We start from the raw sequence: 26,184 nt of genomic DNA, 5'->3' as shown, positions 1-26,184 counted from the left end.
GGCATGTTCTAATTGTTTTTGGATTGTCACAGCTTAAAAAATATCTTATTTCCCTGATATGTTGTTATTTCCAATAAAAAGTTTCATTTTTTCTCCCTGCTTCCACACCGAACTATTATGCTCATCATTTTGCTTTCCTTAAACACACACACACATACAGACAAAAAGAACAGGCCAAGGCACAATTTTTATCAATTCTTACACCTGTCACTTCATCGGACCCCTTCCTCCAAGTGATTATGTCCACATAAACCACTGTAAGCCTCATAGCTAAGAGCTGATAATTCCTAAGTCCTCCAACTTACCTTCCAAATGAGAGGCTTGCAAGAGTTAAAATGAGCATGATTATTGATTGTTTTGGAATATGACCTTGAAAGGGAGGCTATCCCAGGCAATGCCTCAAATTAGGGTCATTTGGCAAATAGCCTTTGCTAAGCCCAGAAGAGCTAGAATAGAAGTTGAGGTTCTCTGCTGTGCCCTAAATAAAGTGCCTGCCATTTTGTGCCTGAACCCCTGCATTTCTTCTATTTCAGAAGACTGTGTCATTTACTCAAAAGTAGGGGGGCAGAGAAGAGGGAGGCTTAACGAGGGAAGTTGCTGTTCATTTTGTCTTGATCCTTTTCTCATCTTCTCCCACTTCAAATTTCCTCAGTATTACAGTGAAGTGAAAAATGCACAGCCATTGACACTTTAATCATTATCAAAATATGCAGAAGGATTAAGTGACTTTCCTATATCATCCTCTAGTTCACAGTTTATTCTGTGTTTCTCAAGAGCCCAATGAGTGCCACATAGCCCGATTAGAACAGTGTCTACTTGATTCCACTTGATTTAAAGGAAACCTGACCTTGGTGTTTGCGGCCTGAAGCAGCGATAGGATAAACAGCCTATTTTCTCATTACTCCACTGCCTGTCTCCTACTTGCCAACATGTCCTCATGTTATAAAGCACATAGTCTTCTGTTCTTGCAGCATCTTCTACCCACTCTACCCTCTGAATGTTTGCATTTCAGCACTTCTTTGTGCTATGTTAGCTACCTACTAATAATATTTCCTGTTGTTTCACTATTGACTTGGCTGCATGAGGCTTTTTAAATCTTGACACCCTTTTCTTGTAGGTTATTTTTCTCAGCCACACATACTTGTTAGTATATACATTATGTACCACTATGTCTGGAAATGTTTAATCTTGTTCTGATTTACCTCTCAATTGGAGATTATTGTTAATGTCAGATTACATAAAAACCGGTTAACATACTGTGATTGGGTATTAATCTTTATTAAAGCAATCTTTGTAATAACTTCCCAAATAAGTGATTCATTAAGTGTTATGCGTGCACAGGTCTTTTTTTTTCCCATGGGCATAAAATCAATGTCTACTCCAGAGACATTGAGAACCTTCTATTCTATTGAGAACCTTCTATATTGAAGACTAGATTCACATTTTACAATTGTATAAAAAGATACCATGTTTTTCACTTTTTTATTCTTATGTCTTCATACAAAATACCATAGATCTGTATTGTGACAGGCTCTGAGGAATTTAGATGGCATGTCAATTAATACCACCACTACCATAATCACAACTGACAAAGGCACACACAGCTGTAGTGAGTTATTTCTTTTGATGTTTTATGAAACAAGGTAGATATTTGAATAAATATTATGTGCTTAACAGTGTGCTGTGCTTAAGGTATTCCACATTTGTCTAGCATATGCACTAGAAATATGTGAGTTTTAATCCTTCTTAGTCATGTTAAGCAGGTAATTAACGTTCATTTTCAGAATATTTGACATGGGGTGGTGGGCATGCAGTGTAGTATATAGATCATGTGTCATAGTAATATACACTTGAAATCTACCTGATCCTATTAACCAATGTCACCTAATTAAATTTAAACAAATGAATTTTTCAGAAGTAAAAGTCAAAAAGAATATTTTATTTTCGTAATCTTATGAAAGTATGAAAATATTTTATTTTCATAATCCTAACATGACCCAGTTAGGTCATGGCTGTGTTACTTCTGACTGCTAACATTTAAATGGTACTAACTTTATTTTCACTTTTTGTTTAATTCATATCTAAAGCAAGAATTTGTGATGTGGGTTTAACAAGAAGAGTTCTGCCCATATTCAGTTGTCCTAAAATTCCCTTCAGGTTGGTGGTGTGTAGCAGTGGGCATCTGCAAGCAAGCGCTGTTGTTTATGGGTGTGTGTGTGTGTAACAAAAACAAATGCAATACAACTATTTCAATGGAAATTAGGCTCTCTTAAATTAACTTCAGTGAGCACTGCCACAAGAATGCAATCAAGCATTCTATGTGGAGTTACTTAAAAGTAGATATCACTGATACTTGATGAAAATAACCTTAATTCACTTCTCTTTTCTCTGCCTTCTGAATTTTTTTTTCCTAGTACAACATACCCTCTGGATCAGTATCATCTACCTTTTGATGTGTGTTCAGGAGTTTAACATGAAGAATTATAATCTGTTTTATCTTTCCAGACATTCCTTCAGCATTCTGCTATTTTCACAGAAATTCAAATTAGTTAGGTATTAGAAAATTTTCAGCACAAAAGCCATACGTTTTTAAAAATTATCTGTAATCTATATCAGACAGAGGTCATTTTAGAAGTGAAATCTCAAATTACCAGAAAATAGTAATGCTTTATAGCCTCAAGTGTGGACTTAGATTCCTTTCCAGGGAACATGATGGAATTTGGGCCCAAATTCCAGGGAAAAGTAGAAAAGCTGTTAGGGAAGATCTGGGGCTTGTGTTCAAGGCCACAGCATTTGGCTTGAGTGAGTTGGATGCATTTTTTTGTTTGTTTTTGGTTTGAAAATTTACATATTAAATGTCAAAGATTCTCAATGCTTGTCACTTAGATATACCATAGTTTCTCTTTTCTGCAATAATTTATAAAAGTAAAAACATCATAACCAACAAAACAAACTATTAATTTTACTGTGCAATTCCTTCAATATTAAAATGTTCTTCCTGTGAATTTATAACAATAATAATTTTTTCTAATGCTGTGATATTTTTTAACTGAAAATATATTGAGGGAGAGAGAGATAAAGAGTGAGTCAAATATTTAATTAACGGGGACACTAGCCTGCTGACAAATATGATTCTGAAAGAAAGGGAGGGTATGAAGGATTCCTAGTGGGTGAAAGAAAAAATGTTTGAATAAGATAACTATTTTAGTTATAAAATTAAAATTTTGCAGGACAATGATACTTTAATTTGGGAGGTTTCCTTATAAACAGAATTAATTTCAACTCTGCTATACATGGCTCATCTGATCTATTTTTTAACTAGCTACTAGGTACAATTACAGAAGTGTAAAATATCCTCTTCAATAGTAGACTAAATGCTTTCAAAAACAAAAAGGTACGGACTCTGCAAGCAGAGAATCTTGAGCAAGAACAGAGGCTGTGGGCTGTCTAGCGTGACACAGTAACTTCAGTACTTCCACTACGACGGGGCGTTTTCAAAACATACGAAACCCTCATTCTGACTACTGACTATGATGACTAGGTTTGCAGAATTAAACGGGAGGAAACTGAATCACTGTTTTTCCTTTTCTTTTTTGGATTCAACCTTTTAACCCTTTCTTTTCTGATAATTCACTTCATTTCTTCTCAAAGACTGATCCAATTCCACTCTGGGGAAAGGAAAGTGTGAGGGTAAAGGGCTTCATTTTCATTGGGCAAACAAGGCAGGCTCTTTGTTTACTGGTCATCTGTCCCTCCTAAGTAACTTCTATTGAGCTACAACATCATCTATCGCCTTTTTTCAGCTTTCTTTGCATCTGTGTTTTTGCGCCTCACTGCAGGCTTTTGGGTCAGAGTCAGTTTACTCTGCACCTACGTGCGTACACACAGCAGGCACGCCATCCGTTCTACTCTCTGATTGCCTCCGAACAGACCCCTAAGTATGGAACTCACCCAGGTTGCTCTGGACCTCCATGCGTTACCACAGCGCACCACTCTTGACACGTCCTGTCCTCACCAATGCATTTAAACGGGAGATTGCTCTGTGAGGCCTGTTAGATATTTCACTCCCAGGAGGTAGATGCAGCCTCACCTGTCCTGGAGTTCCCACATTTTAGGGAATTTTAGCACTCTACTTAAATTTCAACTGAGATTTCAGAGTATTGTATGACTCTGTTGGTCCCATCTCTGCTTTTAAATTACTTCCTTTGCCAGGAAAATAAAAATAATTTTCAAGGGTGGTCTGTTGTTTTATTTATTCTTTCCAGTCTATTTCATTCTTGCCAAGTATAACATTTTATATTGCAAAATAGTTTTTATTTGTCTAAAGTATTGGCTTTAAAATAGCTTTTTTAGAATATAGAGTGAGAAATTTCACTTTTTTGTTTTTGACTTCACTTTTAATGTCATTCTCTCATTAATAAATGATACTGAAGCTTTGAATGTCACTGATTGATTTAATACGATAGGGCAAGTTTTGAGGGAAAAGATTGAAGAAACAGCAAACACTTGGGATTGATGTCAATTTATACACAGTGTTTAAACCAAAGTTGTCTTTCAGTTTCCATAATTTAGTTACATGGTTTTTTTTAGGTTTATTGTTATTGTACTCTGCAATAAGTCACTCTTACATTTTTTACTATATACTATTGACTGGAGAAATCACTAAAACAAATAAAGACATTAGGAAAAAATGCGAATCTACTATGTTAACCCTATGCTGCTCAAAGAGGATACTTGAAGTTTAACAATACAATGGACTCTCTGTACCTGCGTGCTATCATGGTTTTCAACATCACAGCATTGTGTTTATCCTGGGGCCATATACAATGTCCATAGTGCTTATAAAGTTTTTTTCTGTTGTTTTCATTTCTTCTCCAGCAGTGCCATTTCAAATTAGCTATTTCTTATAACAGTATAAGTTGAAATGTGCATATATTAGTAAATCCTACTAAATTCTTATGTTAAAATTTTACAGAGTCAACTTTCCTTCATAAACTTTGAGTCAAATGATTTCTAGGTTGTTATAGACTTGTTATTCTTGATGGCCCCTAGAATTGGTTCACTGATATGTCTTTTATCTTATTCCTCTTTCTCTGTGACAGATTTATGTTGCTCAAGAGAGAGAGAGAGAATGTTAAATTCTGAGTCCTTGAACATTTAAAATTTATTTTATTATTTACGTAGAATTAGAAGGTAGTCTCTTGAGTATGGGGTTCTATTTTCAAAAATGTTTCCTTTTTTAAATTTTACCAAGGTTATATATTTGCTTTTCCCTGTGAATTTTTTACATTTTTTTGTTTTATTAATATTGCATTTTCCCCATCTATAATTATCTTTATAAAACTTAATTAGAATTATTTGGCAGTTTGATAGCATTTTTCTGTTTGAAAATATGCATGTTTCTTAAGTTGATTTCAATAGTTTTTATTTTAATATTGTGTTTGTTGTTTCCTACTGTCACTTTGTTCTAATTTTATCTGTTTTTATGAAAGTAAAAAAATTACTGTAGGACATAAGGGTTCTTATATTTTTATACTTTATATGTCCTTTCCTTCAGCAATGTTTAAATATGAATATAACTTTTCAAAATATTCAGCACTATATTGCTTCTTTACTTTCTCTTCTTTCATAGAAGTCAATTTTGTGTTTGCTTATGCAAATAATCTCCAAAAATGTTCAGAAACTAGTATTTTTTAAAGTTCTATTTTCGCCTCAGATTTTCTTATTTTCTTTGTTTCTTTGTTTTGTTATTTTCTTTTGCTGTTTCTCATTTTATTTTTACCTACCACAGGTGATAAAACTTATAGATTATACTGTACAGGGAGACAGGAAGGGGATTCTTAATTTTTTAACAAAGACAGGCTGACAGTCAAAATGTTGTAAACACAGCCACATTCTCCAACTTCTTTAGGAAATGGTAGGAATCTTACTGGGTTTGTGAGCACTTTTTTACATTGCATAATTAAGTAACCACAAGCACATATAGTCATTACTTTTCTGTAATGTACTAAATAATGTTAAAGTAAAACATTTTAAAGAAAGGATTGGTAGCTAATATAATTCATATCAAGTGATAGGCCAGGTGGAAGAATAACTGATTTTCACCCTGCATTTGTTTTATAATTTAGGGTTAGCATACAGTTTTATTTTTGAATAACTGACTGAAACCTTGTATTCATACCCAAGTCTAACCTCACACTGTTCCAACACCTACTCTTTTCTAGAGACTTCACTAAAGTATTACTTTATGTCACCAAACCCTATTTTTTCCAAAGTTTCCATTGCCTCCCTTATCTACTTACACCTGCCTTCCCTTAAACACTAGTTATCTTATTTGAAATGCTTCTCAAACTTAAAACAACTAACTTGCTAAATAGTCTTGAAGGAAAAATGTTGTTTGAAAATCATGTAATATTTTAAGTCAAAGTTCTGCTGTTGCTTCAAAAAATCATCCTGTTTTCACGTTGTTACACTTTCTGTCTTTATATAGATCAATAAAGACCTGAAGACAGGCCTAGTCTTAGCACTCGCATGGTTAGGTACAAATAGTGGCCCACACGCCATATGTCCAAACACAAAGTTAAAAATCAAGTTAACAGATTGTGAAGTACAGTGTATTTTATCTTTCTATTTTGAAAAAATATACCTTCATAAAGTTTTAGATACTCATGGTTGACTTTGAGAATACTGGACTTATTTTAGTGCCAGAACGGCGTCTCCATGGTACCATGGAGAGAGCCAGCCCCGGCCTCCAGGGCTTCCTATCTGCGGTTCCATCCTTGAGCACGTGCTGGTGGGCCCACGTGACTAGATTTTGTTCATACCCTCAGAAATCAAGTCCTCTTGTCCACTGTCAATGAAGATAGACCTGGGTATAGTTTCATGCAGACTTGGATAAGAGTCTCAGCAACAACTGAATTCAGAATTTCAGCCTCAGGTACCCAGGGAATGCTGCACAAAAGTGGAGGTAGGGGCTGTAAGTGGGAATGTTCCCTTAGTCTGTGAGAAGGGGTATGTGAAGAGACGGAACCTAATAACCTCCAAAAAAGTGGTTGATGCACTTGATATTTTGCCAAGGTCATAGGAACATAGTTCCTTGTCATGTAGGAGACTGACCTTGATGAAGAGGTAGCCTCCAAGTGCAATACCAGTGAACTCTTCTAATGCTATGAAACAGAAACACTCAAAGACTTAAGTTGAATGAAACATCTGGCTCATCAAATTAATTTGAAATGCACAGAGAAAAGCAAGGAGAAAGATACTGGGGAGGTAGATATACTTAGAAAAGTGTACTCCAAAGTGGAAGAACTACAGCGCCTGACTCCTGAGTTATGTAATCTTCATATGTTATCTCACTCACTTTCCTCATCCCACCATCAGCTTCTCCACAGATGGTTTGGTTATAAGAACCAGAGTCGATGTTCGAACAAAAGGGTCCCAACAGATGGGCCAATGGTAAATACATATCTTCTATTAAAATGAAGAACAAAAATAGGTAAAAATATGCCTTGCCAGTAGCTGCAGCTTGCCAATTATCCTGCTGAGCAGTTATGAGTTTGATCTGCATTCTTTGGGTTGAACACAACAGGCAGAACGAGGCACACCGAGTGCCACCAATAGGTGGCCAATTTAGGGCAGACCTAGCTGTTAGCCCAGATGTGCCATAATCATGACTTTTTCATGTATTAAAAAACAGACATTTCTTTCATGAGATTTTCTATTTTGCTATTGTCCTTGCTTTTAAAAAATATTTAACTTACTGTACATTTAACACGCTTCTAGAAGCTCATGCCACTACTTCACTCTGTGGACTTAAAGCATCCTACAAGAACATCTGTGTATCATGAGCCAATATGTTACTTATTATCTATGCTCTTGTTATACATTTTACTCTTCTAAGTTTTTTTTTCTCATTTTATGTAACAAAATTGGATAATTCCAACTAATACAGCAATTTCACATCGTGTCAGGAGCTTTCCATCTCCTTTAATAGTAATAGTTGTGAAGTGGGTTTAATGATAAAATCCTTCATTTTGTCATATAAACAAATAGATTAGCTATGACATTTTGACATTTTATGGAAGATATTACAATTTAAGGTAGAAATAAAATCTAAAAATGCAACAGAATTATGGGATTATTTTTCCTTGTTCTCTTTCTACCAATCCATTGATTACTTTTTCCTGATCTGCTACTAAGTCCATGGCCATAACAAAACACGGCATTGTTTTAAAGTAAACAACAAATTACAGAGACTCATCAACACCTTGTGTTTTTCTTCACCATTTATTTTGAAATGCTCTTTTGAAAATAAATTTTTTAAGGAAAATATCAAGATTAGCTCTATCACTATGCATTAACTGAAGTCCAATTTCAGCAGAAGAGAAACGTTCTAAGTCAGAATCAAAGATTTATAAAAAATGTGTTTATTGTTCCTTTTAGTAATACAAGAACTAAAGAGAATTGCATGCTTAGTTCAACAGCAGTAAGCAGTTCCATGAGTATAATATAATTCATGACATGCTTTTATTCTAAATACTTATCAGATTACACTAAACATCATTCCTTTAACTTTACCTTTCAACTAGATGTGAACAAATAACTTTTTAATATTTAGTAGATTCTGTTTTCCAAAAATCCTCATTAGTCCATATTTAGCTGAAGCTGTTCATATCAGTGAATGTCTATAATTCACAACTAGACTCCCAGCAACAGAATATTACAATGACATTTATTTTTACTGCAGTAAACTAGTTATAAGTTCATAGAGTTGAAATTATTTATAGTAAAGTCTCATACAATTAATTGACCCCAACAATTTACATGAGGGGATTGTTTATTTGGGTTCTTATTTGCACTAATTTACACCCATATAGATTCACATGCAAATAAGCTATTATATAATTATCTGTGTGGTGGGAAATGACAATTTCAAGATTTATTAGTATAATGTGAATAAATTCAATAGCAGATGTTAGTATACTATTCATTTTTTTGTTTACTTCTTTTCTATGATAATTGTGGAGCAGTGAATCAAACCAAATCTGCTTCACATTTTAGAGTACACCATCATCTTTTATTGTAGTAACCTAATCTCATGTTCTTGGGAGAGTACATGTCATGGGTGCTGGAGATACTGTAGTGGGCAAAACCATCATACTTCCTGTCATTATTCTAACAGTAGAGACAGAAGAATGACAACAGGCTTTTAACCTATGCCACTCAGTAATAAATGATACAGAGAAAAATAACTAGGAATGTGATATGAAATGCTGGTGCAGGGCAAAAGTGCACGGTGCTAAAAATAAAATGACACCTTAATAAGCTAGACATATGGGAAGAAATTGAATAACCCATGACAGTAAGAGAAAGTAATGAGAATCAATAATAATAATCGCTTTTAAGGAGAGAACTGATTGTTGTTTAGCATGAGCTCTAGTGTGGCTGATGTATCAATAATAGAATGTTTAATTGAATGTGGCTGATGCATCAAGATAGACAGTTAGAAGGTGAAGCCATAGAAAAAAGATGAAAAAATCACATTGAAACCTTAAGGCATATGAGTTCTTTGGCTTTGAGTTCTTTTGCAGTGATAGTAATCACTGAAAAGGGGAAATTTGCATGGATTCAAGCAAAGAAGAAACATGATCTAACCTCTGTGTTTTAGTAAATCATTTGACTTGCATTGCAAAGAACAGGCTATTAGAAAGAATTGACAAAAGCATGAATACCAATTGGGCATTTTGCAAAGTACCAATTGAGATGTTGTATTATCTGGACCAGAATTAGAGCAGTAGAGGAGAAGGCTTAGTGATATAAGGTACATGCATCATAAGCCAAATTTACACACAAAGTGCTATGATATTGTAATAGCTACATAATCTGTTTTAATTTCAGTATCCTCATCCATAGATGTAGTGTGTATATATAATGATGAGGTAATATATGTGAAGTGTAAGATACGCCACATGGTGTAAAATACAAATTAAATAATTTATTAACTTCATTTAACATTGGGGGGGTAAGAAAAAAGATGAAATAAATGGGAAAATTAAATACGATATACTCAAAAACAATGAATTGTATACTTTCAATGGGATGGATGTTATAACATGAATTATGTCTCAATGATAAAATAAAAGGAGTGGAGATAACACTTTTCTGAATATAATTTTATATAGAACCTTTAGAGCCATAAAAATGGTATACATACTAAAAATAAGATAAAAAGGAGCAGAAAATTAAAAATGGAATTCGAATATAAAGAAATGAATCATTCAATTCAAATGAGTTATATATAACCATGCTACACTGAAGAAAGGAGGGGAAACTGACTTGGGTAATTTCAAAAAACTGTATTTTGACCATCTAACCTAAAGCCAGAAAAGACAGTAAACAAATATTTTACTTCAGTCAGTAAACTTGTTATTAACAAATACAATTTAACAATTTTAAATTATTTATGTATAGTCTAGATTAAGCAAATAGCTATAAATATATTGTAGCTAAGTACATTAGAGGTACCAATATAAACAGCTATATACCTTTAGATGTAACTACAGTAAAAAAAAGTAAGTGTATAATAAGAATATTTTTAAAAAATAAACATGATTTTAACTTCTACTGTCATAGTTTCAATTATATTTTACTCATAATTTCCATGGTCTAAATTTCTCCAGTTTTCTTTAATATTTAGCAGTATTTTATCACATAAAATCACTTAACAATGACATATTATTGCTGGCTATTTTACCTCAGAACTTTTGGTTGTATTACTATAATTTACATTTCTACTTACTGTGAAACACAACATATTTTCTTTGTATGTCACTATAATATAGAGTATAATGAAAGGATAGCAAATTTGAGGATGCCAGATATATTTCACATTTCTGTGATTTATAACATCCAGAAATGATGACATAATCATATCTCAAGACATTTTCAAAAATAACTCTAAAGAATAGTTTTTCTTTCATGAATTTATATTCACTATGGAGATAATGAACCATACCTTAAGAATATATTAGGTTCTGAGATGTAATGCAATAATATCATAAAGTCAAAACAATCAACAAGACATAACAATTAAAAATCTAAAACATGAAGAAAAAAACATTCCAGAGATACAGAATCTGATACTTATCATTTTATTTCATTTCTCAGTATGTTACTTTGGTATAGAAACACTTCCTGATCTGTTTTGAAGACATAATCATTTTTAGCCAGTCATTCTTTGCCTTCTCTCTTTTTTTAAAAGTGTCAATTTGTTGCTGCATGTTTTTGGTTAAAAAAGTGTTGGGGGGTAGGGGAATAATAGTGAAATACACAGGTGTTTGAATATCAATGCAATAATACAATGCAAAGGTTAGCACATAGCATTATGATTGGTTACCTAGAGAAGATAGGGGGAGCTAGGTGAAGACGATGACAGTAATACGGAGTGGAGTGAACCCACTCTTCTCACTGCCCCTTTGGTACAGTTCTGATATTGGAACCATGATTATATTTTAAATATCCAAACAAAGAAAGTGATTATAGCAAACAACAATTGGGAGACAATGCTAGAAATACAAAGAGGAACAAAGCAACCAACCATATTTCTAGTGAATTATATAGCAGCAACAAAGGACAGATGGGTGAGAAAAAAGTAGTTGAAACAACTTTCCATATATTCTGGACTGGCAAATAAGTAAATATATTTTAGGTAATGACTTATCACTGGCAGGGATATATAAATATGAAAAGGGGGGAGATAGGTGAATCCTGTTGTGTTGGTTAGAAATAAAAGATATCACAATGAACTCATGATTTTGTATATGGAAGTAGGAATGTGCATTTATGTGTTTACACATGTACATACATATCTGCATGTACATGTATATACATGTGGCTGGGATGTATGCATCCACTTCTTAGCTCTGTCCACTGCAAGGCCCAAGAAGCAATGACAGAAGAAAAAAAGCACAAGTAACACTCAGCCTTCAGATTCAAATATTCTTTACAAGTAAAAACCAGTGCTCCATAAGGAAACCATTGCCACTAGGGCTGGATCATAATATATATATAAAAAAAAATGAGCCTGTAACATCTTGTGGTGGCAGAAAATAAAAAAAAAAAGTAATCAAAGGACAATGGGGATATGTGTAAAGGGCAGAGGGGCCTGGATGAAGGGTCTACCAGTGAGAGGAAAAGGGTATAAGGCAGGGAATGAAATCAGAAACCACTAACTACATTTGATGTAGAGAAATGCATATGTAGATACATAAATACTAAAGTAAATTATGTAAGAAGAAAACAAATTCCTTACAATAGAAAAGCAAAAAATTGTATAGGAAATAATGAAATTAGAAAGTTAACATTGACAATCATCGTACAAATTATACAGGCTAGAACCATCAATAAAACTAATGAGTGAAAACTTCAGATCATACACTGCCTTTAGTTGCATTTATTATAATTTAATCTGATAAACTGTCACTTACACATAGTGTTTCTCATTTATCACATCACATCTGATTTATCATATCAAATCAACATAGGTATATGAATAAACACTATGTTTATACACACATACTAAATGTGTCTAATCTATCTTTATTAGACATTTGTTCATGAATGCCAGACATTGTTTTATTTCTGCTTTAATTATTTTAATGTTTGTAAGAATGAATGCCCTTTTTTGTCTTTCCATTTTTTTCTGCCTGTGTCTCTTTCTCTTTCTCAATCCTCAGCTTTACAATAAAAAAAAAACATGTATCATGTTAAATTTCTAAGAACTTTTATGTGCTTCTGTTATTTTTATAGAATTCTGTTCTTTCACATACAATATTTGAACAATTTAAATACAGATTTTAAAGAATGTTTCAAGTTTTCTTTTTATTCATGAATGTGCTCTATTTTCTTATTTCATTTTTATTATTGTATATTTTCCTAACATTTATATTAAACATTTTCCTGTAATTTTGATGATGATTCTTGATTTTCTACAGTATGAATAAGAAAAATAGTCTATTTAGACAGTCTTAGGGTATCTTCCCATCAAGAACTTATTGATTAGAAAAATAATGATCTTACATGAATAAATCACCATGTTATCCAGGTGATCAAAATGAACACTAATGGGGCACATCAATATCTTCTGCTTGTTAATATGATTGACTAAGAAGACAAGAACATCATTTCTCTGGTTACCTGCCATATTGAATAAGATGACAATTATTAGACAGACTCAAACAGAAGCATGTTCTATGGAAAATCTATAGATGAAATGATATAAGATGGAGGAGTTTGAATTTGAATACAATTTCTAAAAAACATAAAATAAAAAGAAAACACGGTGAAAAATTTTGTGGCAAACAAAGAACATCATAGACAAAATTAACAAATGTAAAAGCACTTAGAGACTGTACCCAAACAATCTTAGACTGAGAATAAATTATTAATTAAAATGTTCAGCAATTTATTACTTGTAACAATTAAAATATAAAAGCCTATCATAAAAATTCGCTAAGAATAAGAATATGTAAATTTAAGGCAGAAAAGGCTAATCCCTGCCAAATATATAAACAGATGTTCAAACTGGTATTGAAAGTTAATAAGTAATAATAATGTAAAAAAAATAATAATTTAAACCATTTACATGCAACAGAATGACAAATTTAGAAGTAAGTATGATGCCAAGTATTGGCAAGAATATAAGTTTATAGAAACACTCACTGAAGGAAGTATAAACTAAAATAATTTTCCAACATTACTTTTTACAATCAGAAGTGCATGTGCTTTATACTCAAAATTCCTACTGCCAGACTTCCTTCTTCCTTTCTTCCTTTCTTCCTTTCTTTCTTTCTTTCTTTCTTGTTTCTTCCTTCCTTCCTTCCTTCCTTCCTTCCTTCCTTCCTCCCTCCCTCCCTCCCCTCCCTCCCTCCCTCCCTCCCTCCCTCTCTTTCTTTCTTTCTTTCTTCTTTCTTTCATCCTCACCCAAAGACAAGGGTATGTTTATTGATTTTAGAGAGAGAGGAAGAGGGGAGGGAGAGAGAAATGGGAAATGTTTATTCGGTTTCCTCCTGTGTGCACCCCATCAGGTTTCAAACCCACAACTTAGGGATGTGCCCTGATCAGAAATTGAACCTGCAACCTTTTGGTGTATAGGATAATGTCTCATCCAACTGAGCCACCAGATCAGGTGAACTTACTTCTTAGTTAAATTCTCACACATATGATTAGTAGGTATCCACAAAAATATTAAAATTATTATGACTTTTGATAATGGGGGATTGAGTTACCTAGAAACCTATCACTAGGTGAGTGGAGGAGCAAAATGCGACTGATATATAAATTGGGGAAAAGTAAGATATTGTTGGTGTTACATGGATAGTTCCTGTAAGTGGCTGGCTGAAAAAAGGAAAGATTTATAACACAATAGTTTTTGTGTATAAAATATAATGAAATGTCTAAAGTCTCCATGAGAAAGAGCACTAAGAATTGGAAAGAGAATAAAAGTTTTATAAGAAAAATGGAAGGAAGGAAGGAAGGAAGGAAGAAAGGAAGGAAGGAAGGAAGGAAGGAAGGAAGGAAGGAAGGGAGGAAGGGAGGGGGGAAGGGAAGGAAGGAGGGATGGATGGGGGAAGGGAAGAGGAGAGAGAGAGAAGGGGAGAAAGGGAAAAAGAAAAAAAGTACCAGAAGCCTTACACTGCCTGCTAATGCTAATCTCAGTTTGAGGATTATTATAAATTACTATTAAAAACTGATATCTGATTAAAACATAGTTACCACCCAAGGAAACTATAAAATATTTCTGTTATTTTTTTGTTAAAACAATATTGTACAGATGTTGTTTTCTAATTGTCAGAATCAAAATTGCTTTTGATAATTGCAGGTGTTCGATGGTTTCCAACAGTATTCATCATGTACTGTTCAAGAGTTGGAGGAGATTAAAAGAGTCTCATGCTATACTGACTGAGCTAGCTGGGTACCTCAGTAAAAATGGAGCCTGGGGGATTGGGAATGAAAGGCCTATGAAGAATTTGAAGAGCTTGGAGCAACTGTATTGGGTCATGTGCTAAGGAATTGGCAAGAGGAACAGCTGTCCGCAGAAGGGAGGGCCCAGGTCAAGTTAGGTGGATTCGAATGTGACACCCATACTCCACATTACAATCACCTATGCATTTTCTCCAACTTTCAGTGCTGAGGGAACAGCCCAAACCAAGGAAATCACAATCTCTGCCCCTGGGTTATGTGTCATTATTTTTAAAGCTACCCCGATAATTCCAAAGTACAGATAATCTTGGGAACCACTATTGTAGACTGTTTGCTTCTAACAATAAAGGGGCAAAGTCTTTATTTGTAGAAGAGTGTAAAAAGCATAAAATAACTGTCTTGGGGTATAGAAAAATTGTTCAGGGTTTGGAATGATATTTCAGAGTTTGGCAAACTTTTTCTGTATACAGCTAGATAGTACATAAAATATTTTAGACTATGGAGCCAAGAGGAAAAAAATGAGGACATCATATAAAAAATTAGGGAAGATACTTTATTTTTTCCCCAAAATAATAATAACCAGTAAGGCATCTGTGACATAATACCCAGTTTTGATAAGAAAAATACTTCCTGGACTGACACATTTTAAACTTTATTTTTTCAAAATAAATGATAATATTTAATGACATTTTCAGTTCCTGAAATATATTCACTAGTGTTAAAAAACAAAAGCATCTTATATTAAATTTTGTAATTGGAAATAAATTAAATCACCTTTGCCAAGCCACCAAAATTTCAGAAATAGAAAGTATGGCTAACATTTTGATGTTACTTTTATTACCCAACTAGGTTGCATAAATCAGAATTTTTCAAAATATCATCCAATAGAACACAGATGCCCTCTGGAAATAAGTAATATATATTTATATTCCTTTGAGAAAAAAATTAAATATTACATTGATTTAAAAAATATTTTATTTATGTATTTTTAGACAGAAGGGAAGGGAGGGAGAAAGAGAAGGAGAGAAACATCAACATATGCTTGCTTCTTGCATGCCCCCTGCTGGGGACCTGGCCTGTAACCCAGGCATATGTCCTGACTGGGAATCAAACCTAGGACCCTTTGCTTCACAGTCCTGCACTCAATCCACTAGGCCACAGCAACCAGGGCTTGATTTTTGAATCTTTAAAATTATTATAAAATAATCCTTAAAATATCTAAATTAACCTACTCATACTTTTAATCATTATTTTTAATTGTATTTGATTGTTGTTTCATTTATATATATTTATGTCTATTAATACTATTTTGTATGTATAAAATACTTTGAAATGTAAAATTCAGTAAGTGAAATTTTCAGTGTAAATGGCAGTAGCTAATAGAGAAATAAGAGTGGAAAGAATTGCAGCTATCTCAGAGAAAAGGAAAAGAAATTATGCAGATAATTTAAAGCTTAAATTTCTCATTTGCAGAAAAATAACTCAATATTCCTATTCAATTCAAGGAATGTCAGAAGTGTCATCTTTATATATGAAGGTCAACATATTTTATTTGTTACTGCTTGCTAACATAATTCTGACTTCCTGCTTCACAGGAAATGCATAATATGCTGTGAATCAGAGCTTTGTTAAATGACTAAATTTCAGCTACAGATTTATGAGATGAAAATGTAACCATTAGTCACATACACTCAAAATATAGATCAAGTCTTCTGGAGATTCAACCAACTTGCCTTGCATGTTTAAACCACTTTGGAAATTTTTCTGGATTTCATAAAAGAAGCCGAGTTAAAACTTTAAGTATACCATTATATTTTATCTAATCCAAAATTTGAACAATTGCATTATATTTACTTCAAACACAAACCTATTAAAGACAATATTTAACATTCAACTGAAAACTCAGTGAAGGAAAATACTTGAGTTTTGTATTAGAAAAATGTTTTCATTACAAATATATCTGTGAAAATATATACTTTTACTACTTAAAATATTGTTTTTAATTGGTTCTTGCAATTTTGATTATTTAAAGCATGTATTTCAGTTTGTAACTATTTAAAATTAAAATTATATAAATGTTTTCATTGTACTCTATAAGTTTAAATTATTTTATCTGCATTTACAAAATATTTTATCTAACAAATCAAAGCTGCTTTCATTAGTACCTGAAACAATTACATTATTCAGAAATCATGGACAAGTTTAAAGTTCTTATATCAAGTAGGTTTTCCCTATTAGATTTAAGAAAATTCAGTAAATATACTCTAGTAAGTTTATTTATAGAGTATGTAGCTGACATAAACAAACCCAAAAACAAATCAAAACAAAACAAAAATTGTCTCTAATTACATGCAATGCCATAGCAAAAACTGTAGCTACCAGCATGGATTATTTCATTCTTCTACTCTTTATGGTTAGAACCCTGAAAAAATACATATTTTTATTTCATGTGCATATAACTACAGTATTTTTTAAATCTTAAGCATATTTTACTAGGTAATATTGCTGTGCTTTCTCTCATGCATGCAGTTGATAAAAGACTCACTTTTCTATGATCATAGCCCTATATTAACCCCAGGACTATTAGATGGCAAAAGCCATTCTGCCTGCTCATATTGGGGACTACCTGCAAAGTTAGTAGCCATAATATAATACTATTCTTCCAAATATTTAAATAGACCATAGTTGGTTACTTAACTAGATAGGTAAATAACCTTCTAAAAATATGAGAGACAATTAGTTTCACTGAGTACAATAAGAACCCACAGAACATATTGCACAAGACGTAGAAAAATATAAAACCAATCAGTGAGATATCTATTAGTACTTTAAAACCTATTTTGAAATGGAGGTTTATATTTAAAATTTTCATTTTTATGTTACTTCTAAGCCTAAAAATTAAAAAAAAAATGATGTCCCTAAATATTGGGAATCTGGTATATTACATATTGGTTTCGCCAATTGTTTTCTTGTTTGCTTTGAGATAAATAACTTTTTATTTCCCTCTCTGTTCTGGATATTACAGCACAAACATTTCTCAAGCTACCTTGCCAACTGGCTTCGAGCCAAGTTCTGGTAATGAATTTTATAGAGATTAGCTGATTGAGCTGGAAGGGGGAGAAACCAGGATGCATCTTTCAGGGCTCTGGTTGCTCACGGGTATCTGCGCTCCAGGATCTCATTATGGTTCAAGTTCCGGGTGAGCACCCGATATGAGGTGTTCCCTGGGAAGTAGATTTGATGATGTCGTTTGCCATGCAGACTGTGTTTGTGTTTCCTGTGTGTAGCAACCCTGCAAACAATCGCTGTGGGAGGAAGAGATAGGAAGCAGGACTGGGCAGATGGACACGCTGGGGTATGATGTAGATCCAGCAATTCTCTTGACCTGGGGTGATCTGGAGCTGTAACAGCTCGCCAGTGTTGCCCTGAGTGGTCTTCGAGGCTTTACGTACTCTTTCAATCCCTCATTGGATGGTGGTTTTGTGAAAAGAGATGACTTTGGGAGAGAAAACACTGGGCACCTGAAAAATCTGAGAAGAGCATTCAGCTGAAGACAGCCTGCTCGAAGCAAGTTTAGCATTTGAGGCAACTGGTTTCTTAAGGAAAGGATACCGGGGAATGCATCAGTGTTTAATGCAGTTTGCTCCATTATAATGCTGGTTTCTCCAGAGTTCTGATAAACTCCTCTTTCTGGGAGAAACGTAGGAAGTGAATACATTTGGGTTGAACTACTAATCCAAATGCTACAGCTGGTCTCGTAGCCAAAGATAAAGCACATCATCTTCTGTTCTTCCATCCATGCTACATTCCCTCCCTCCTCAGTTGAAACAACAGCTGGTGTCAATGATTACCTAGAGATATAACCAAGACCTGCAGCTCTGTGGGATTTGAGCCCTGGTGCCATTCCTTTCTCAGGATGCAATTGCTCTACTTTTGCATTTGCTGTCAAGGGAAATATAGGAGCTACTCGAGACTATCACCTGGGTACCTGACACCCTCCTCAGCCCTTTCCCTGTGTGACTGCAGCCTTACCTTCTCTTGTTAATCAGAATCAATTTCCCGTCCTCAATAGTGAGTCCTCTTCCTACCTCTATTCCCTTCCTATAAAGAATGTGATGGGTCCATGTGGCAGTTACAGGTTATCATTGACTAGCTCTCTTTATGTATCTCCTGCCAGTGGTGTCCCTCTTTGGAAACCAAAGCCTGTAAATTTGAAGATCCTAGAGTTGTAATCACCAAGAGCATAGTGAGAATGATGATAAGTAGAACTGCTCTTATTTGCAATTTCTTTGGTCTTGGACTCCGTGGTTCCTTCTGGGGAAACACTATATAAAGGTGCATATGTAAATGCATGTATATGTGTGAATACAAATGTGATAGGTTGGTCTGCCTTGTTAAATTATCACACAGCAGATCAGACCAAGAAGTTCTGTAGAGTGCTTTGGATCCCAAGGTCCTCGGTCGGCTCCTAGGACTTGGAATAAAGTGAGAACACTGGGCAGATATGATGGTAAGGGTGATCCCATGTAAAATCCAATACTCAATAAGGCTCTGTACAGTTGTACTGGCTGAGGTACTATGGGTAGGAAAGCAAAATTCATTCCTGTATTATGTGTCTATCCCTGTAAGAATGAATCACTGTCTCAGATTGAAAAAAAATGTGTGGGAATAAAGTATGGTTTCTTGGAGGGATGATGTCATCCCAAGGACTCAGCATTGGTGTCAGTTGCTGGAAGAGTTGTACATTCAGCAATAAGAAACCAGAGTTCTTTCAGCTCCCTGCCATGTGAAGACACAGAGAGAATGTGGCCATCCACAAGTCAGAAGGAAGGTTCTCACTAAGAACTGGATCTAGCTGGGGTACTTTGATCTTGGACTTCTAAACTTCCATAACTGTGTGAAAAAAAAATATTTGTTGTTTAAGCCATTTTTAGAGGTTCCCTAATGGTCTAAGACATGTGAGTCACTTAAACTTATTCAGGTTTCTTTCTTGAGCCATTTACATTTTTATAATATCTTGTTTTGTATAGTTTTCTTAGTGATTTCTCTGGCTATTGCAATATACATAAGGAGCTTACCTGTCTAATAGTATTGATTTTTTTTTTTTATGTCTCTCCAGTTAATGTCAAAATCTTACTTTTATCTAGGTCCCTTTTCTGTCCCTAATTTATAATATAATTATTTTAAGAATGCCCTTTGTATGCACTTAATACAAAATCAAATGCTGTCGCTTTTACTTCAACCATTAAATAGGATTTTAAAATCTCATGACAAGAATAGCCTATTATATGTACCATTATTTTGACTGATTTCAATGTTCTCTTACTTTCCTGGAATTTCAAGTTGTCTTTTATCCTTCATTTCATTTCTGTTTATAGAAAGTGTAGCTTGCTAGTAATAAACTTCCTCAGCTTTGTTTCATCTGATAATGTTTTATTTTATTTTTATTTCTCAAGTGAAGTTTTGCCAGACAATAGAACTCATAGTTAATGGTTCCTTTCTTCCAACACTTAAAGCGTGTGATGGTATCCCTTTCTGACCTGCGTGATTTCATATGATAGATTTAGTGTATCTGAAATGGTTTTCCCCTGAAAAAGTCACTTCTCTATGAATTCTTTCAACATTACTTTTTGTTACTAGCTTTTAGACAATGAATTATGTTGTATCTTGGAATGAGTTCATTTAGGTTTATTTTTCTTTTTGAGGTTCATATTCTTACATCTGTAGATTTGTATATTACACCAAATTTGAGAACTTTAAACCGCTATTCCTTGAAACCTTTTTCAATCCCATATTCTTTCTCCTTCATATCTGGGAGTCTAATATTAAGAATATTATCTCTTTTTTGTATTGTTGCTAAGGTCTCTGAGACTTTATTTATTATTTATTTATTTATTTATTTATTTATTTTTAATTCTACCTTCTCTGTGTTCTGGGTGGGTAAATTCAATTGATCTGACTTCAAATTCATTGACTCCACCAATTCTATCTTCTGTCATTTTTCTTACATTGTTAAGCCCATCCTTATTTTTGGTTCTGAATATCACTATTTTTGTATTCCATAATTTGCATTCAGTTCTTTCTCTATAACTTTAATGTTTTTGCCAAGATTTTCTCCTTTCTCTTAATTTCACTTAAGATAATAATTTTTATTAAAGTAATCTCATGATGGCTACTTTAAAATTTTGGTTAGATGATTCTAATATTTTTCATCCATGAGAAGTGGGGTTGGAAGATCAGAAACTCACTCCTCCATGCTTAAACATGGGGGCAGGAGGAGAGTTTCTTTTTCTTTTTCTTTTTTTTTTTTATTGTTGTTCAGCTAGGGGATAGCTGGCATTCTCAAAAGAGTTTTCTGTTCATTAGGGCACCATTTTCCCATCCCTCTAGCTAGAGAGCAGGGTTTCAATGGATCTTTTATTTGTCAGTTTGCTGTAGTTTCTGGCTTGCAGATTTCTGGAATAGCCAGCTGGAGATTCATGGGACACGATAAGAAAATCCAGGACCCACTACAGAAACATTCCTCAAATCACATGATCCATTAAAAATTCTCCTTCTGTTATCCAATTTCTAGGTTATACTTCTTTTTTGTCTTGATTCAGGACATTTTCGTAGAAGAAAAAGGACCTGGTAGTGTATGTGAGGGTGATCTTGCTGCGACATCTGTTACCCCATTGATTGCCCTGGTTGATTTGGCTAATCTAGCTGGCTAGGTGGGTGTCCCCTCCCTCCCTCACTGATTCCTGTGCATCCCTCCCGAAGCTGTGCTCTCAGTCGAAGAGGACAACCTTCCAATTAGAGGAGAGACCAGTCTTTGGTCAAGGGTATACGAGTAGCTGTGCTCCCCTACTAGAAACCTTCAAACAAGCTCTCAAGGAGGACCTGGTAGAAATGGGGCTACTCCATTTAGGACAAGATTTAATTGTCTATTAATCTCTGAGGATCTGGTCCCTACCTGATGGTCTAACCTTACCACTTACTAAGGTAATTTCATCCACCTGGCTGCCACTGTAAGGGAGCTCTGTCATCCCATTGGCTATTTGGAGGCAGGCCAGGATGGGCCTCTTGCATTCCTACACATACTGTTGAATAAGTCAAGATTGCAAGGCCTGGCTACTTGCTAATCTGGCCATTTCTCAGGATTCTTTACGTAGCCGGCAGTTCTGAGAAGTGAGGTCACATTCCCTTTCAACAAAGAGCCATCTTCCTTCTCCTTGCCAATGACTCCATTGTTCCTGACTACTTTTTATTTTGTAAGTATGTTTAAATTTGTCTCTGATCCAGAATTTTGTCCTTTGCTAGCATCCATGAAACTGCTGCAGACAACTGTGATAAATCCAATACCCTGTAGCTGTCATGCAGCTTAACTCCTTAATAACTTTCTATATCATTGCCCCTTGTTCATAAAGGAAAACAACCATGCTTTCTCACCTCTGCATTCTTTCTTTGTGTTCATAAATCATGTATCTCCATGTTCTTCTCATGGAACATGATAATTTGTCATAATTTTAGCTTTACATAATATATCTACTGCAGCATGTCCATTTTTCTGAGCTTTTAAAAATCTTTTTTTTCCCCCAGGGGTCTGTCACAAAAATTCAGGTGTCCAATTATATTTAGTGTTGTATGTCACATTTTCAATACATCTAGGAGATATCTTAGCAATAACTTTGCAATTCTGTCCTTTCTAGAATTTCAAATCATGTGCCCTGGAATTGTTCTTCCAGTTTGTTAAACTATCCATCAGAATCCCTTTTCTACCTGATCGAATTCAAATGTTTTTATCTGACTCTTGCTAGTATCTAGCATAACCCAGAGAGAACTTATAGCTCCTTTGGGTGTTCAATCTTTTTTTCTTGTTATATCAGCCACATCCCTTGCTGGGTTACATTGTTGCTTAATCTTGGTCACAGACAATGTTTTCAGGAGAGGCATAAGGGAAAAATCCAGAGCATGGTATCTTCCAGGAGAGAAGAAACCTTTGTATCTGCTCCCAAGAAGGAGGAAATACTAGCTCTTATTAAGGAGAATTGGACCACTTCTGCAGGCTTGGTAGGCTCAGGAAAATATGACAATTCAGTTTGTGGAACATCAACCAGATATATGTCTGCATGTTTTGTGTCAATATCCTATTATTTTGTAACAAGGTCCTGAGCATGACCCTTCTCTGCTTGGGAGTTTAATATATTTTGGAGCTATTTTGTCAATTAAGTTCTAAGGTTGGTCTTCAGTTTTCTTCCCCCCCCCCCCCGACTTTTTTTTTTTGGTAAAGAATGAGAGCATGATTGTAAACTACCCAGAAGTTATCTGGTTACACACTTCGTATTTAGTTAGCAATTCAGCCCTCTCAGACTTGCATTACCATTTTTTCAGAGGCACCAGCCATCAATTACTTATTTTTATATTGGTTCTGTCTTCCATGTTTCTCAAGTACTTGACTTGTCACTCAAATTAATGATCTATTTCCTTCAGTATATGTTATAGATACCACAAGCATAAGTTGAGTAGTTGTACTGTCGCTTGTCTAGAAGGTGTGTTACACTACTGTGGATGGACCCTTATTTTTAGCCAGAATGCCTGGGATCCCATATCATGGCTTTCCTTTTCAGATGGCTCTCTGTAGCAACTCTTGCAGATGGGGTGACTTGGACAATAAGTTTTAGATGGATTTCAGCATGCATGTTACTCTTCTTTATTGTGCAGAATTTTGGTAGGATGAACACATAAGGAAAAAAAGAGTGAAGAAAGAGGGAATGGGAAGAGGAAAAAGTTAACTAGGATTGCAAACCCAGGGGCAGCCTTGGACTTCCTTAAAGGGAGTTGTGAAGAGAGAATGTTTTATCTTTTCAGAGTGGTGGTGCTTGGGCCGAGATGGCCAGGCCTTTGTAGTCCAGTACCAGACAGACGGGGATTCCCCAGAGAAAATGTGATTTGGGTGACGAGACTCCCTTCAGCTGAAATGCAGAGTTTAAAGGGCAGACAACGGTGTCCACCCACAGAACTCCCAATTAACTGATCACAATGCAATACAATTAATAATAAATTGCTAACATTGTCTCCTTAAATAATGCAGCGATTTCCTGAATAATCCTCGCATCAATCAAGAGCTTATGTCTACAAAAATCAAAGAGAAGGATAATAAGTGAGTATTCAAAGGACAGGGTCGGAGTCATCAAATAATATTAAGTAAAATATAATTAAATAAAATAATGAATTAAATAAAATCATTGAATTAAAAATTTATACTTTTATGAGAAGGAGGTAATGCAAATATAAAGACAAAATTCAATAAGAATTTGAAGGAGCAAAATATAATTATAAATCTAAGAAATAAATTTTAAAAAGCACTTTAAGGAAAAAACTTCTAATGAGATTAGACAATGAAACTAGAGAAATGTTCAAATTATCAATATTGGAAATAGAAAATTAATACAGTCACGTGTATAAAGTATAGTCAAACATTTAGTAAAATACTGTGAAAAACTTGCTAATATATGCGACACCTTTGTAAATAGATATTATATATATATGTACATGTATAATGTATGTATATATACATATACACATAAATATATATAGGCATCACCCAAAGTTATACATAACTAAATTTTTCCTAGAGAAATTAATAAACATTTCATCTCTCCAAACATCACACTCTTCTTATTATCTTTCCCCCAATAACAGGTTCTATTTCTGAGTTAACATTCCTACAGCACTCTTGTGTTTGATTTTCATAGCCTTTCTCTTTTATTTAACATAATAACCTATAAAAATGTAAATCTTAAGAGCCCTGAAACACCAACCCAAAAGAATCTGTGCTCCACAATGTTCATAGCAACACAATTTACAACAGCCAAGTTCTAGAAGAAGCCTAAATGACCAACAGTAAATGAGTGGATCAAAAAACTGTGGTACATTTACACGATGGAACACTGCCCAGCAGAAAGAAAGAAGGAACTCCTACCCTTTGTGACAGCATGGATAGAACTGGAGAGCACTATGCTAAGTGAAATAAGCCAGGCAGTGAGGGACAAATACCATATGATCTCACCCTTAACTGGAGCATAATCAACAAATGAAAAAAAGAAAATAAAATATAACCAGAGACATTGAAATTAAGAACAGTCTAATAACAGCTAGAGGGGAGGATGGAGGGGATCATGGGGGGGGAGGGTTTTCAGGAACTACTATAAAGGACACATGGACAAAACCAAGGGGGAGGGTAGAAGCAAGGGAGGGAGGTGGGCTTGGCTGGGGGGAGTGGTGGGGGGGAAATGCAGACACCTGTAATTGAACCACAATAAAATAATTTTTAAAATAAATAAAAAAGTAAAGTGTTACTCTTCCTCTTTTTTATTATTACCATTCATTTTAGAATTAGGAATATTCTTCCTGAATCTTTTGTCATCTGTTCAATGCATTTTACCTCTTTCTATAACGCCTTCTATGTTAGGATCCATATTTAAAACATTTTATATAGTCTTCCTATATTTTGAAACCTGATGACATACTCATTCTGTATACTAATACATTTTATGAATTTCATCTATCCAATTGTTTACTTTTTCTTCTGCTATAGTAAAATTAAACATGATGAAATATTAATCAAAATCCACATTATACTGATGCGGACTAAAGAAAGTTATGATGGGTAAAAATATAAAGCCTGATGTGTATACAAATATATTTTAACAATTAAATTTGATAATTTTGTCTCTCATCTGGCTTATTTCACTTAGCATAACGCTCTCCAGTTCCATCCATTCTGTCACAAAGGGTAGGAGCTCCTTCTTTCTCTCTGCTGGATAGTATTCCATTATATACATAAACCATAGTTTTTAATTTTTTTAATTATTTTTTAAGATTTTTAAAATTTATTTATTTTTAGAGAGGGAATGGAGGGAGAAAGAGAGAAACATCAATGAGCAGTTGCTGGGGGCCATGGCCTGCAACCCAGGCATGTGCCCTGACTGGGAATCGAACCTGTGATGCTTTGGTTTGCAGCCCGAGCTCAATCCAATGAGCTATGCCAGCCAGGGAAACCATAGTTTTTTAATCCCCTCAATTATTGTTGGGCACTTAAGTTGCTTCCAGCACTTGGCTATTGTCAATTGTGCTGCTATGAACATTGGGATGCATAGGTTCTTTTGGATTGGTGTTTCAGGGTTCTTAGGATATAATCCCAGCAGTGGAATTGCTAAGTCA

The sequence above is a fragment of the Phyllostomus discolor genome, chromosome 11 (assembly GCF_004126475.2).
Source record: "Phyllostomus discolor isolate MPI-MPIP mPhyDis1 chromosome 11, mPhyDis1.pri.v3, whole genome shotgun sequence".
Classification (NCBI taxonomy): domain Eukaryota; kingdom Metazoa; phylum Chordata; class Mammalia; order Chiroptera; family Phyllostomidae; genus Phyllostomus; species Phyllostomus discolor.
Note: the sequence above shows the minus strand (reverse complement) of the source record.